The sequence below is a fragment of the Liolophura sinensis genome, chromosome 2, assembly GCF_032854445.1.
Source record: "Liolophura sinensis isolate JHLJ2023 chromosome 2, CUHK_Ljap_v2, whole genome shotgun sequence".
Taxonomy (NCBI): domain Eukaryota; kingdom Metazoa; phylum Mollusca; class Polyplacophora; order Chitonida; family Chitonidae; genus Liolophura; species Liolophura sinensis.
This window is the reverse complement of record NC_088296.1, coordinates 9,525,958-9,541,009: the sequence shown is the minus strand read 5'-3', so window position 1 is coordinate 9,541,009 and position 15,052 is coordinate 9,525,958. Positions and strand designations below refer to the sequence as shown.

Genomic DNA, 15,052 nt, shown 5'->3' with positions numbered 1-15,052 from the left:
AAATTGTGACCCAGCAGATGACGTTTGTATGTCTGTTGTGTGTTGAAAATTGTGACCCAGAAGTTGGTTTATTGCATGTCTGTTATGTGTTGTGAAAATTGTGACTCAGCAGTTGATTTTTGTATGTCTGTTATGTGTTGAAATGTGTGAGCCAGCAGATGATGTTTGAATGTCTTTTATGTGTTGTGAAAATTGTGAGACAGCTGTTGATGTTTGTATATCTGTTATGTGTTGTGGAAATTGTGAGCCAGCAGTTGATGTTTGCATGTCTGTTATGTGTTGTGAAAATTGTAACCCAGCAGTTTTTGTTTGTATGTCTGTTATGTGGTGTGAAAATTGTGACCTAGCTGTTGATGTTCGTATGTCTGTTATGTGTTGTGAAAATTGTGAGACAGCTGTTGATGTTTGTATGACTGTTATGTGTTGAAAATTGTGAACCGGAAGTTGATGTTTGTATATCTGTTATGTGTTGTAAAAATTGTGACCCAGCAGATGATGTTTGTATGTCTGTTATGTGTTGTGATAATTGTGAGGGAGAGACCAGAGGGACGTTCCTGGGTCAGGGTCAGTGCGAATATGTGACTTCTGAACAAAGAGGTCACGTTATCTTATCCAGATAAAAGCCCCGACAGCACAGTTGGTAGAGCGTCCGCGTCGGGATCGGTAAATCCAGGGTGAATCCTAGGTTGGGTCACGCCTGAGGCCTTAAAAAAGAGGAAGTTGTAACTTCTTTGCTTGGCGTTCACCATTAAGGGGGTCGTGCAACGACTGGTTGACCTGTATCAGTATAATGGTTCGGGCGGGGCAGCTTACTTCTCTTCGGTAAGTCATCTTATTGAAGCAGCACTAGATGAAAGAGGGGTAGAAATCCGTCCTGCAACAAGGAGGCACATTACATGTACTCTAAGGATTCCTTCGTCGTCATATGACTGAAAAATTGTTATGTAAGACGTTAAACCCCAAGCACTCACTCACTCGAAAGATCTGTCAGCAGCCTGCGGATGGTGGATTTTCCACAGTCTCTGCCCGGTTTCATCCCACCACAATGCTGGCCACATTCGTCCTGCAACAAGGAGGCACACTACACGTACATGCACTCTAAGGACTCCTTCGTCGTCATATGACTGACAAATTGTCAAGTACGACGTTAAACCCTAAGCACTCACTCACTCACACACTCTTATCCAGATCTCGCAGTTTCTTCTTCGGTTTCATTATAAATGAATGAATGAATGCTTGGGGTTTAACGTCGTACTTAACGAGTCCATACCTCCAAAGTACTGCCGAAGACACCCTACTCAGTCAAATTATACTGACACTGGGCCAATCAGTCCTGTTTTCTTACCATTTTTAATGTGTTTAGTATACCCGACCAGGGTTTGATCTCGAGTCTCCCGACTTCAAGGCGGATCCTCTAGCTATCCATTAAGCTACCGAAGCAGTCCCAGCTTCATTGTGGCTTTATTTATTTATTAGTGTTTTATGCCAATTCTTCTCATACGACGTAGGCTGTATTACGGTGAGAGGAAGCCAATAAGCGCATGTGCCATGCAGCGATGACCATGGCATTTAGATTAGAACGAATGTAAGTAGTGTGAGTGCTTAGGGTTTACGTCATACTTAACAATTTTTCAGTCATACAACAACGAAGGAACCCTCAGAATGCATGTAGTGTACCTCCTTGTTGCAGGACGGATTTCCAAGGCTCTTTTATCTAGTGCTTCTTCACTGAGACGACTTATCGCCGGCAAATAAATCTCCCCACCTTAGCCAATGTACTGATACGGGTCAACCATTAAGCACTATCCCCTTAATGATGAACCTTCTCTCTTTAAGGTCAGGTGTGACCCGACTAAGGAATGACCCATGGTTGACCCTGGATCTACCGTCCCCGAAGCCGGCGCTCTACTATATGAGCCATCGGGGGCCGGTCGGATGTGAGTAGAGAAGATGAGTATCTTCCTGTGTTATACAATGGGCCAGATGTACTTCAAATTACCTTGACAAAAACATTTGTAAAAAAATGAAGTATAAAAATCAATAGCCTGGACTCCAGAGCGTTTAGTGATTGACTGCTATATTTTCGCCGGACAGTGCTGCTTTGAAAAATAAAACGTATTAAATTTTAATGTGACCGAGCTTTTGAAAAAATATATTTTACGGACAATGTTTTACTGGTGTAGACGTGCTTAGTGCAATGGAACGAGCAAATCAACTGACATCTCCATCACTAGGTATGTAAAAATGATACAAACAACATACAATGCTAAAAATACGATTAGAATTTATTAACAAGGCTGCAATGAAGTGCGAGTCTTTCTGTTACGGGCGAGACATTCCAGAGAAATCTGGCTGTAAACAAATAAAACATGCTGACAAAAGCTACGCACCTTGCGTTTTTTACAAAAAGAAATGTCAAAATTGCATTGTTATTTATGGCTGTATTAGTAAATACTTTCCAATCATTTGAATTTGCTCTGTAACAGGCGTTCCTGATATATGAACACGGCGGATTTCATTACCACTATAGCGTTCTTTTACAAATGCCATGAATAGACATTCAGTATCTGTACCCCATTGCTCGGAGACAGCCTTTGTACTGAGTAATAACGTTTAACATATCTTTTTGACCAAAAAGTCATTTTTCACAAAAGACATGTATTTGAAATTAAAATTATGCGAATATTTAAATAGTTAACCCATCATTTTTGGATAAATACATTAGGAGGACACGTATGTTTTTCACACGAGAAACAGCAGTGCGCAACGCGGGCGTTGCTTTTAAGTACTGCGACGTAAGCATAGAAAAATCTACTGCTTTCCGGGTTTCTCACCAAAGACTTGCGCATCTGGTGCAATTACAGATTTCAGTCTTGAGAAGTGTGGGAAAATCTTTACACATACCTGAACGCTGAAACATAAACTTGAAACTTTTTGCTGCTTTGCAGCATAAAGATTTCGTTTTCAAATTTTGAAATGTAAGACGTTTGTGTGTCGGCGGCTAACAGTATAATCCGTGTTCCTGGCTGTTGACGTCGTGGACGTCGCTGCATTGGTGCGCAGAAAAGCGGTCTTGTGTGTTTTGTTTTCCAGTGACTAACCCTTTTAAGAAAACCTGTAACTGAAGTGTTAAACAAACGATTCCATGGTAAGTATTTTTTATGTATATCTATTGTATTTAATTTTTTCAGTTAGTTATTTGATTTCTCTTGTTTAAATTCACGCTCAAATAATTTTGCGCTTATGCAAAGGCGGTCAGTTTCTATCGGTGCTGGAGACCGGGATACTCAAGGTAAACCACTGACCATTGGCAAGTTTCTGACGAACTTTTTCACAAATCACTCACACATATCCATATGAGAGAATGGTGAATGCACTGCCAAGGTCGCTAGACTCCGTAAACAGCCATATAAGCGTTCTCTACCGCTTAATAGACCAAGGCTCCATAAAAAAGAGAGAGCAAAAGAATCTATAAATTCCCTGTCTAAAACTAGGTTAGAACCCACAGGTTGTGAGTTCTTGAATTATTTGTTTATTTATTTGATTGGAATTTTACGATGTACTCAAGAATATTTCACTTAAATCATGGTGGCGAGCATTACACTGGGAGGAAACCGGACAGGCCCCAAGGAAAAGTTACAACTCTCCAGAACAATCGTAGGGGATGCCAGCGCGAGCTGTTCGTGTGTCATTGTGCTGCGCTGGTACGCTATGTTACTGTGAATGAAATTGTTAGAAGTGACTCCGAAAGATTCTCACAAAGTTTAACAGGATAAACCTGAAAGAGATACAAAAATGGTGTTTTTTTTTAATGGGGTATGGCCGGACCTTACTCAGTTGGTTTAGATTTCTTTATCATTAGTTGTAACCAACTGAGTATGACTCAAGTCCTTCTCAGTTGGTTTAGATTTCTTTATCATTAGTTGTAACCAACTGAGTATGACTCAAGTCCTTTAACTCAGAAACCTAAACTCACGTGAGTTAAAGAGGATGAGGCTAGGTCATACTTAATTGGTCCAGATTGTCGGGTATGAAACTGTCAGATGTGGATGTGAATCAGAGATTATAGCAAATTTTATTCTGATAGATAAGAAGAGATCGGGTACTAAGCTCACTATGTTCATGGTTGATTTTATTTTGTCTAGTTTTTTTCTTATTGATATGAGCCGTACGTGGAAAGGTCTTGCAGCAACCTGCGGTTGGTCATGGGTTTCCCTCCAGGCTGTGCCCGGTTTCCTCTCATTATAAAGCTGGCCGCCGTTGTATAAGATAAATATTCTTGAGCACGGCTTAAACCACCAATCAAATAAATAAAGAAATAAGTATAAGAAATAATATAGTTAAAAAGGAAGGAGTAGTATAATTTAAGACGCACAGCATAGAGAGTAAAACCAGAGCAGCAACGACAGTGTGATAGCTGGCATATGGTCACACGTAACCGGTGAAATACGACTACAACATAGAGAGTAAAACCAGAGCAACAACGACAGTGTGATAGCTGGCATATGGTCACACGTAACCGATGAAATACGACTACAACATATAGAGTAAAACCAGAGCAGCGAGGACAGTGTGATAGCTGGCATATGGTCACACGTAACCGGTGAAATACGACTATAACATAGAGAGTAAAACCAGAGCAGCAACAACAGTGTGATAGCTGGCATATGGTCACACGTAACCGGTGAAATACGACTACAACATAGAGAGTAAAACCAGAGCAACAACAACAGTGTGATAGCTGGCATATGGTCACACGTAACCGGTGAAATACGACTACAACATAGAGAGTAAAACCAGAGCAGCAACAACAGTGTGATAGCTGGCATATGGTCACACGTAACCGGTGAAATACGACTACAACATAGAGAGTAAAACCAGACCAGTAACAACAGTGTGATAGCTGGCATATGGTCACACGTAACCGATGAAATACGACTACAACATAGAGAGTAAAACCAGAGCAGCAACAACAGTGTGATAGCTGGCATATGGTCACACGTAACCGGTGAAATACGACTACAACATAGAGAGTAAAACCAGAGCAGCGAGGACAGTGTGACAATGGTCACGCGTAACCGGTGAAATGCGGTCTCTTGTCAATTTACTCCAGTTAGGGTTTTATTCTAACTGTTTATATCAGTGCTTAAAAAGTAGCAAATTACACAACCCTAGCACTATGACGTTAACAGAATTAGGTAAAAATAGATATGCAGTGATGTTAATTGCAATTTATTAGACGTCTCTGGTATAGAATTACTCATGTCAAAACAATGCAAAGGGACTAGGCTTCGCAGATGCTTACAATAATGTCTTACCCACACAGATCTTCTTTAGATGTGAACAAGGAATAAAGTTAGCTGAGAATGAATACAATAATGTGAAACCGACACAAAGCTCTGCCCGGTTTCCTCCCTCCATAATGCAGGCCGCTGTCGTATAAGTGAAATATTCTTGAGTACTGCGTAAAACACCAATCAAATAAATAAATAAATAAATAAATAAATAAATAAATAAATAAATAAATAAATAAATAAATAAATAAATAAATTTATGGAGTCGTCAGTGAAGTGAATCAGAAATAAAGCGGTAAAGTTTAATAAGATACATGTGAAACATTTACAAGCGTGAAGAGGAAATTACGAAATCTTACTCAACTGGTATCAGGTTTTTTTTAAAATCTTCATCACTAGATGTAAATCAGGATATGATTAAACTGGACACAGAGTTGGGTCATACCCAGTTCACCCAGGTATTTTGGTATTAAACCTTTGTGCGTAAATCTAATATAGAGCAACATGGTCTAATAGGATAAAGGCGAAAACGATTCAAACCAGTGTGATTTAACAGGACCTTACTCAACGAGATTAACAGGACCCTGGTCAATATGGCATGATAGGACCATACTCAACATGACTGAAAGGACCTTACTCAACAGGAATGATAGGACATTACTCAACAGGAATGATAGGACCTTACTCAACAGGAATGATAGGACCTTACTCAACAGGAATGATAGGACATTACGCAACAGGAATGATAGGATCCTGGCCAATATGACACATTAGAACCTTACTCAACAGGATGATAGGACCTTACTCAATAGGAATGATAGGACCCTGGTCAGTATGACATAATAGAACCTTACTCAACAGGAATGATAGGACCGTGGCCAATATGACACAATAAAACCTTACTCAACATGACTGAAAGGGCCTTACTCAACATTAATGATAGGACCCTGGTCAATATGACACAATAAAACCTTACTCAACAGGAATGATAGGATCTTACTCAACAGGAATGATAGAACCCTGGCCAGTATTACATAATAGAACCTTACTCAACATGACTGAAAGGACCTTACTCAACAGGAATGATAGGACCCTGGTCAATATGACACAATAAAACCTTACTCAACAGGAATGATAGGATCTTACTCAACAGGAATGATAGGACCTTACTCCACGAGAATAATAGGACCTTGGTCAATATGGCATGATAGGACCATACTCAACATGACTGAAAGGACCTTACTCAACAGGAATGATAGAACCTTACTCAGAAGGAATGATAGGACCCCGCTCAACAGGAATGATAGGACCCTGGTCAATTCGACACGCTAGGACCTTACTAAAGAGAAATGATAGGACTCAATAGGAATGATAGGACCTCGCTCAGCAGGAACGATAGGACCCTGGTCAGTATGACATGATAGGATCTTACTCAACAGGAATGATAAGACCCCGTTCAACGGAAATGATAGGACCCTGGCCAATATGACATGACAGGATCTTACTCAACGGACATGATAGGACCCTGGTTAATATGACCTGATAGGACCCTACCGAACAGGAATGACAGGATCCCGCTCATCAGGAATGGTAGGACCCTGGTCGATATGACATGATAGGACATTACTCAACCGGAATGATAGGACCTTTAATACTCAACAGCAATGATGGAACATATATACATAGAAAAAAATTATATTGGACACAGTTATCACAGAAAATATGTAAAAAATTCTTTACAGTTTTGAAAGCCGAGAACATGAAGTTTAGTATTGGGGATAGATATGGCACTGATGGACAATTTCCGAGTAGCCCTTATGAACTTGGCCAATCAACAGCGCCGAAAGCGTCACGTAATAGTTTGCTGCACGTCAAGAAAACCTATTAACTCTCGATTGTCAGTGTAGTTTCTTATAGTGGATAGAGAGACAACCATGCAATAAAGTGGATTTTCACGGTTAGTTTAAGTGTTAAACTGGTGCATTTTGGACCACACATTTATGATCCGGGAACTGAGAACAGCTGCCTGTGTCACAATGCGTATATGTTGGACAGGAGGACTGTAGTAACTTGTCAAGGTGAGCAAGCAAGAAAACCACCTCGGTGGAGTCATTGCTTCAAGAAAAATATTGCTACTTTGCATTATTTTTCCTTAGCAAAGTCAAATTTTTTACGAAAGTATCTTCCTAAAACTTGAATGTAATAGTCATAAAAAAGAAGGTCCCGCAACGTTCGTTAAATTCCCTGAAGTCGGCACAGCCAGCTAGGCGTATTGCTTACGCTCATGCAGGACGCGGACGAGAACGGCTGCTAAAACACGACACTTGTGTTCACGAACATCACCCTGATCGAGCGCCAAACTAAAACATCAGTATTTCTGGAATACTGCTTTATTAATTAATTAAAATTTAGTGGCTGACTTTATGTTCTCTTTAACTTTCCCGAACTCGGGGCAGGCATGGCTTCGGTAAGCATGAGCGTAGCTTTTAAATCCCCCCTCCTCTCCCCCTTTCAAATTTGTGTAAAGTTTTCTAGTCTTCATAATGTATGGGCCCATACACGCGTCTGACATTTCAAACAGTTCCTTTTTTCACAACCTTTAGACTTTGTCATATCTGCTGAACTTTTCTATATCTTCCTTAATCTGTAGGTTTTCTGGTACCTCACTAAATCATATCTACCCTTCTAGTCTGCCGGTTCCTTCATAGCTCATTTACATAATTTTTGCCTGTCCTATAGAATGAAGCATAATGCTTTACTTCTGTAGTATTCTGCAACCTTAGGCATGTCTCTTCATCTATCTAGTTTGTCCAAATCTGAAGGATTAAGGACAGGCCTGTCATGTTTCTTGCTGTTCATCACGTTTTGAAATAATTCCTTTGCTTTTTCTGAAAATTTCATAATCTAAGAAGTCTCAAGGAGATTATCTTAGACTAGTTACTATGCATTGTTTGAAAAATCTGTCAACGCAGAGCATTATGGTTGCGGTCTGAATAAGATAGTTGTAAACATTTCTGTTTGGAATATTATTTCTTCAGTATGAAATCTCATAACAACTAGAGCTTAATTATAGTAACGAAGACAATGTCATGGTTGGCAAATGTTCACACATACTGCCGGTAAAATGGTCCCCCTTGTCAATTTTCCTGTCGGGGTTTTATTCCGATTGTTCATAAGAAAAAAAGTAACAAAGTACACGAACATTAGTTCCATGGCTTAAGCAGCATTAGATAAAAAGAATGCTGTGAGGATGGACGCAATTAATTAGACGTAATAACATGAAAATGACAATTTGATACATGGATATGTCAAACTTAAAAATGAAATTATTGTTAGGAAAAAACTTATCCTAAATGACTTAACAAACTAAAAACTAAAAGTAGTAACCAAAAACTGAAGACTTCTTTTTTAACAACAACGGAATCGAGAACCCTAGTTTTTATTTTAATAAAGGGCACGTGCACGTTGCTAAACGAAACGTCCTCATGTATATTAAATATGATACAGGTGAGTTTTCCCCTGTATACTCAGTGACCAGTATTTCATGGGCAAAAATGTGAATCGCTGCATAGCCCTATAGTAATATATCCATGTATTACCTTTATCGGTTTGTTACATTATTCATATCAGAATAAGATATAACATGATAACCCCGCCCACTTGTAATGCTATTGAATTCATAGCATCAGATTTGAGCTAATGCATTGAACGCCTACCTACTTAATGTGTACGGTCTTTCTTCGCTGACCTATAAACCCTGCTGTTAAAAGCAACAAGCAAGCCTTCTGACTTTTTCCACAAAGCTGTCAGTAAAAAGCCATTGTTGACATGTCAACCGTCATCTGGGCGTTAGTAATGCCAGCATAATAGTTGCGTCAATAAACACAATTTGGTATATAGGCATCCTTTTGGAGCGGATTTGTACATTGGAAAAAGAAAATGTTTTCTTGTTGGGTATCTGTTGCCTAGGCAATTGGTCTGTTGGCTTAAGCGTAAAATGGCAAAATCTGTAGTCATGTGTCTCCTCAGAAAAAAACTTTGGTATATGTTGATGGCATATGGTATATGTTGTACACGGGATGCTCTTAGTTCAAAATCTTAAGTGAAGCTTTTCTTCAAAAATAGTGTGTACATGAAAAAAAACCCCAGTATATAACAAAAAAGGACACAACTATGTAATTGTTGACGCCGTGTGAATGGTTTTCAACCGACTTCTTCAAGATTTTACAGACCAAACTTGAACGCATTTTATAACGCTAAGTAAGGTGGATGTGGGCTATGTCCGGTTTCCTCCCACCATAACGAGGATTACCCCCGGGCTCTGCCCGGTTTCCTCCTATCATATTACTGACCTCCGCCGTATAAGTCAAATATTCTTGAGTATGGTGTAAAACACCAATGAAATAAATAAATAAATAAATAAATAAATAAATAAATAAATAAATAAATAAATAAATAAATAAATAAATAAATAAGTAAGTGAAGTGATTCTGTAGATTTAGTGTCCGCCTCAAACTGGTACTTGTTGCTAACTCACTTGGCACTCAGCACTGAGGGGTAGAGAAAGGAAGCACATTGTCAGTATAATGTGACTGGGTGGGGTGTCATGTCTGGTGTCTTCGATATCATACTTCAGTGGCGGCATGGATTCCCTGGCAGAAGAAGACACGGTACAAATACCCATAGCACTAAAATTAGGAATTATCTGTTGGTAGCGTCGAATCATGGATTAGCTTTCGATGAGTTCATTGCAGAAGGTGTTAATAAAATAATTCTTTTTAATTTCCCGATATTCAATATTTTATGTGTATGAAAGTCTGTAATATGATATATCTGTTGACATCGCCTTGTAATGGATTATCCATGTTCCACAAATAAGTTGTTGCTTTCTTAATGTTTACACGATTTGGAGCAGCATTTTACCCTGAACAAAATGATTACACACGATTATATATATAGGGTTATGTTGCACGAATATACACGGCATTTTATCATGATCAGACGCTGCACGATTATACACAGAATTTTATCCTGATCAGACGCTACACGATCATTCACAGCATTTTGTCATGATCAGAGGCTACACGATTATACACAGCATTTTATCATGATCAGAGTCTACAGGATTATACACAGCATTTGATCATGATCAGACGTTACACGATTATACACAGCATTTTATCATGATCAGACGCTGCACGATTATACACAGAATTTTATCATGATCAGACGCTACACGATCATTCACAGCATTTTGTCATGATCAGAGGCTACACGATTATACACAGCATTTTATCATGATCAGAGTCTAGAGGATTATACACAGCATTTCATCATGATCAGACGTTACACGATTATACACAGCATTTTATCATGATCAGACACTACACGATCATGCACAGCATTTGATCATGATCAGGCGATACACGATCATGCACAGCATTTGATCATGATCAGACGCTACACGATTATACACAGCATCTTATCATGATTAGACGATACACGATCATTCACAGCATTTTGTCATGATCAGACGCAACACGATTATGCACAGCATTTTATCATGATTAGACGCTACACGATGGTAGACAGAATTTTATCATGATCAGACGATACACAATCATGCACAGCATTTGATCATGATCAGACGCTACACGATTATACACAGCATCTTATCATGATTAGACGATACACGATTATACACAGCATTTTGTCATGATCAGACGCAACACGATTATGCACGGCATTTTATCGTGATCAGACGCTACACGATTATACACAGCATTTTATCATGATCAGACGCTACACGATTATACACAGCATCTTATCATGATTAGACGATACACGATTATACACGGCATTTTGTCATGATCAGACGCTACACGATTATACACAGCATTTTGTCATGATCAGAGTCTACAGGATTATGCACAGCATCTTATCATGATTAGACGATACACGATTATACACAGCATTTTGTCATGATCAGACGCAACACGATTATGCACAGCATTTTATCATGATCAGACGCTACACGATTATACACAGCATTTTGTCATGATCAGACGCTACACGATTATACACAGCATTTTGTCATGATCAGACGCTACGCGATTATACACAGCATCTTATCATGATTAGACGATACACGATTATACACAGCATTTTGTCATGATCAGAGGCTACACGATTATACACGGCATTTTGTCATGATCAGACGCTACACGATTATACACATCATCTTATCATGATTAGACGATACACGATTATACACAGCATTTCATCATGATCAGACGCTACGCGATTATACACAGCATTTTATCATGATCAGACGCAACACGATTATGCACAGCATTTTATCATGAATAGACGCTACACGATTATACACAGCATTTTGTCATGATCAGACGCTAGACGATTATACACAGAATTTTATCATGATCAGACGCTACACGATTATACACAGCATTTCATCATGATCAGACGCTACGCGATTATACACAGCATTTTATCATGATCAGACGCAACACGATCATGCACAGCATTTTATCATGATCAGACACTACACGATTATACACGGAATTTTATCATGATCAGACGCTACGCGATTACACACAGCATTTTATCATAAATAGACGATACACGACTATGCACAGCATTTTATCATGATCAGACGCTACACGATTATACACAGAATTTTATCATGATCAGAGGCTACGCGATTATACACAGCATTTTATCTTGATCAGACGCTACACGATTACACACAGCATTTCATCATGATCAGACGCTACACGATTATACACAGCATTTCATCATGATCAGACGCTACGCGATTATGCACAGCATTTTATCATGATCAGAGTGTACACGATTATACACAGACTTTTATCATGACCAGACGATACACGATTATACACAGCATTTTATCATGAATAGACGCTACACGATTAGATGCAAATTCATCATTATACGCTGGACAGCGCTTCCTAAGCCTCGATAGCCGGGCGAGCATAATGTCGCAATTGAATTCAGGCTCACATATTGAACAGATAACAGGGTGCCTCTGAAAATGAGTACAGTCGAGTTTTAATACTTGTAGAATGAGAAAAACGATCAAAGAATATCTTATCTGGATATGTGACGTAGGAGTATAAATAATTCATCATACCTTAGAAGATAACAGTTTCAGATAATCGCCTGTCATGCGACGAGCTGAATGCTATACATACATTTTGTAAATCTGTCCTTAAAAAACTTTGAACGTCTGTTCAGCCCAGAAGCAACACTCCTTCCTTGTTCCTTGTTTCTTTCCATACAGCATTACACTGGGTGCGGGTTAAATTCATGAATAACAACAACAGCACTTCGAAAAACATGTAAATTTCAGATCAGATAGTATATACACGGTGTCTATATGTGCGTCATCGGAAAGTAAGGTATTACCGACAATTAAGGTGAGAGAATGTACTTGGGGCACAGGGGTGACCTTTGTTCCCGCCAATGTAATCACTTAAAAATGACAGTTTTTGTTACCTTGGTTACGCCGATATACGCACACCTGTACAATTCTTTTTGAGCTTTTGCCAAAAAAGGTTTACTCACTAGCTTACTCATTCGTCCAGTCAGCTCAAGCAAACTTAATAAATCAATCAATTATTAAAATAAATTTGTCTCGTTGTAGTCGAAGATCACAGACTTCTGCTCACTGGAACAATATTGTTGAGGTGCTGACATGAATAGTCCTAAATATATCGCAAATAAATAAGTAATTAAATAAACACTTGCTCACGTTTGAATTCAGATTCGTAGATTGACTGATTGATGGTTGCTTAAAGCCAAAAACCACTCTAAAATGAAGTATATATCCGATGAAACACCAGGAAATAGTTGGTTTTATTTTTAGCATTTGTCTAACCAAGTAAAATTGTTTAAAAGCTTAGAAACAACGGTGGCCTGTTGGGATCCAGAAGGTATCGATTACGTCACGTCTATACTGTTTGCCTGAAATAATTCGTTTGAATGTCAAATAAGCTAGTTCTATATCTATACGCATTTTGAATTAAGGAATGTAAACGTCTAATGTGTTTAAGTCACAAATACCTCATGTGACGTCACTGGTCCCAATGTGGTCAGAAAAGGCCACCACAGAATAAAATATTCACATGCATTTTACTAGGTTGAACAAATTACCACCCCTCTCCCCCTCAAAAAAAAAATCCAACTATTTTCCTGGACATTTTTATTGGTCTTTCTTCTGATACATACCTCATTTTAGTGTTATCTTTGCCTTTAACACAAGGCTCACGAATATTGTCACGTATATAATGGTGGAAAAGATAAACAGAATGCACTCAGTGTTTTTTCGCTTTGCTTTGCTTACACTTTGTTGCTAACATTGTATATTATTTTAATGGCCTGCTGGAAACTGGGCTTGTCTTTGTCAAGAAATGTGAAGATTACTTTTTAGCTGCACAAGACCGATGAACTGGGCTAACACAAGCTCTTTTGGAGCTTTATTCCAGCCATATCGCCATTGCAGCAATAATATTAACATGTTTCTATTTGTGAAAACTTTATGTCTTCTGATGTAAAATAGTACCCAGTGATTTTGGTGAAATAAAAGACAATTGAAAAATTGAATTTAATCATCAGAATTTAATCCATACCATTTTACAATGTGATTTGATTACACAACATACGAGAAAACCGATAAACCGGAGTTTCCGCACACGTATGTATGCTTGGGGTTTTAGCAGTTTTTAGCAGTCGTTTGGCAGTTTTAAATACATATATCGTGTCCGCTTGTGGCAGGGCGAGCCCTCACAGAAGTATCATACCTAAGATACCAGGCATGATACGCCGCCCAGTTACATTATCCTGACACCGGGCCAACCAGTCTTATTTACGTGCATTGCTAAAAACGATGCAGCCACAAGTAGCATTCATAACTGTGTTACTACAATAAAAAAATCCAGTCTTATGTTTCATTCTTTTCCTTGTAGGTCCCCGGACCAATGGCGGACCTTATGAAGACGCCGGGTAAGCCAGCATCGTGGCTCCCTGCCATCGGACTAGGTAAGCTCTCCTTTATCTTTCAGTAAAGGACAGTGATCACGTGATCAGCTTTCCAGGGACAATATTCAGTTTTTCTGAGGACTGAAAAAGGTTTATAAAGATCAAGAATAGGTTGCCTACATGTGGGACACCATAATATAAAGTGAAGCCCTGGTTGGCAAGTGGTTAGAGTATGTATGACCCAGGAGGCTCTCACCAATGAGGCTGCTGTGTGTTCAACGTCAGCTCATGGTGGCTTCCTATCTGGCCGAACGGGTCTGCCAGCAATCACGATGGTCGTAGGTTCCCTTGAGCGCTGTTCTTTTTCTACCCACCATAATGCCGGCTGCCGTCGTGAAATTTTAAATACACTATTTACATGTTTTAAATAATTATTTAAATTAAATTCAATTCTTTCCGATATCCAATTGTTTTGGCTTACGAGATCATGGGTTCAAATACGTTATTGTTTTTTTTTTGCGGCTTTAAGTCAGAACGCAAAGTGAAATGCGGTGGCTTCTGTGGGTTTGCAACTCTTAGAAACACGATCACCGTCACATAAGTTAAAGAGTTTTGATTTCCGCATGAAAGACCAATTACACAAATAAGTACATATTCACGGGATTCCGAATTCCCATTTCAGTGTTGCTATTGGGCGGAACATTCAAGAGTGGCGTGGAGAGGACGGCAGCGGTAGACAC

General features: G+C 39.1%; 1 long non-coding RNA gene across 1 annotated transcript; it reads left to right on the top strand.

Moving 5' to 3' along the window:
• Nucleotides 1-2,819: 2,819 nt before the first annotated feature.
• Nucleotides 2,820-15,052, top strand: LOC135462643 (uncharacterized). Its single transcript, XR_010443457.1, has 3 exons — nucleotides 2,820-3,148; nucleotides 14,300-14,372; nucleotides 14,995-15,052. It is a non-coding gene; the product is annotated as an uncharacterized LOC135462643 (long non-coding RNA).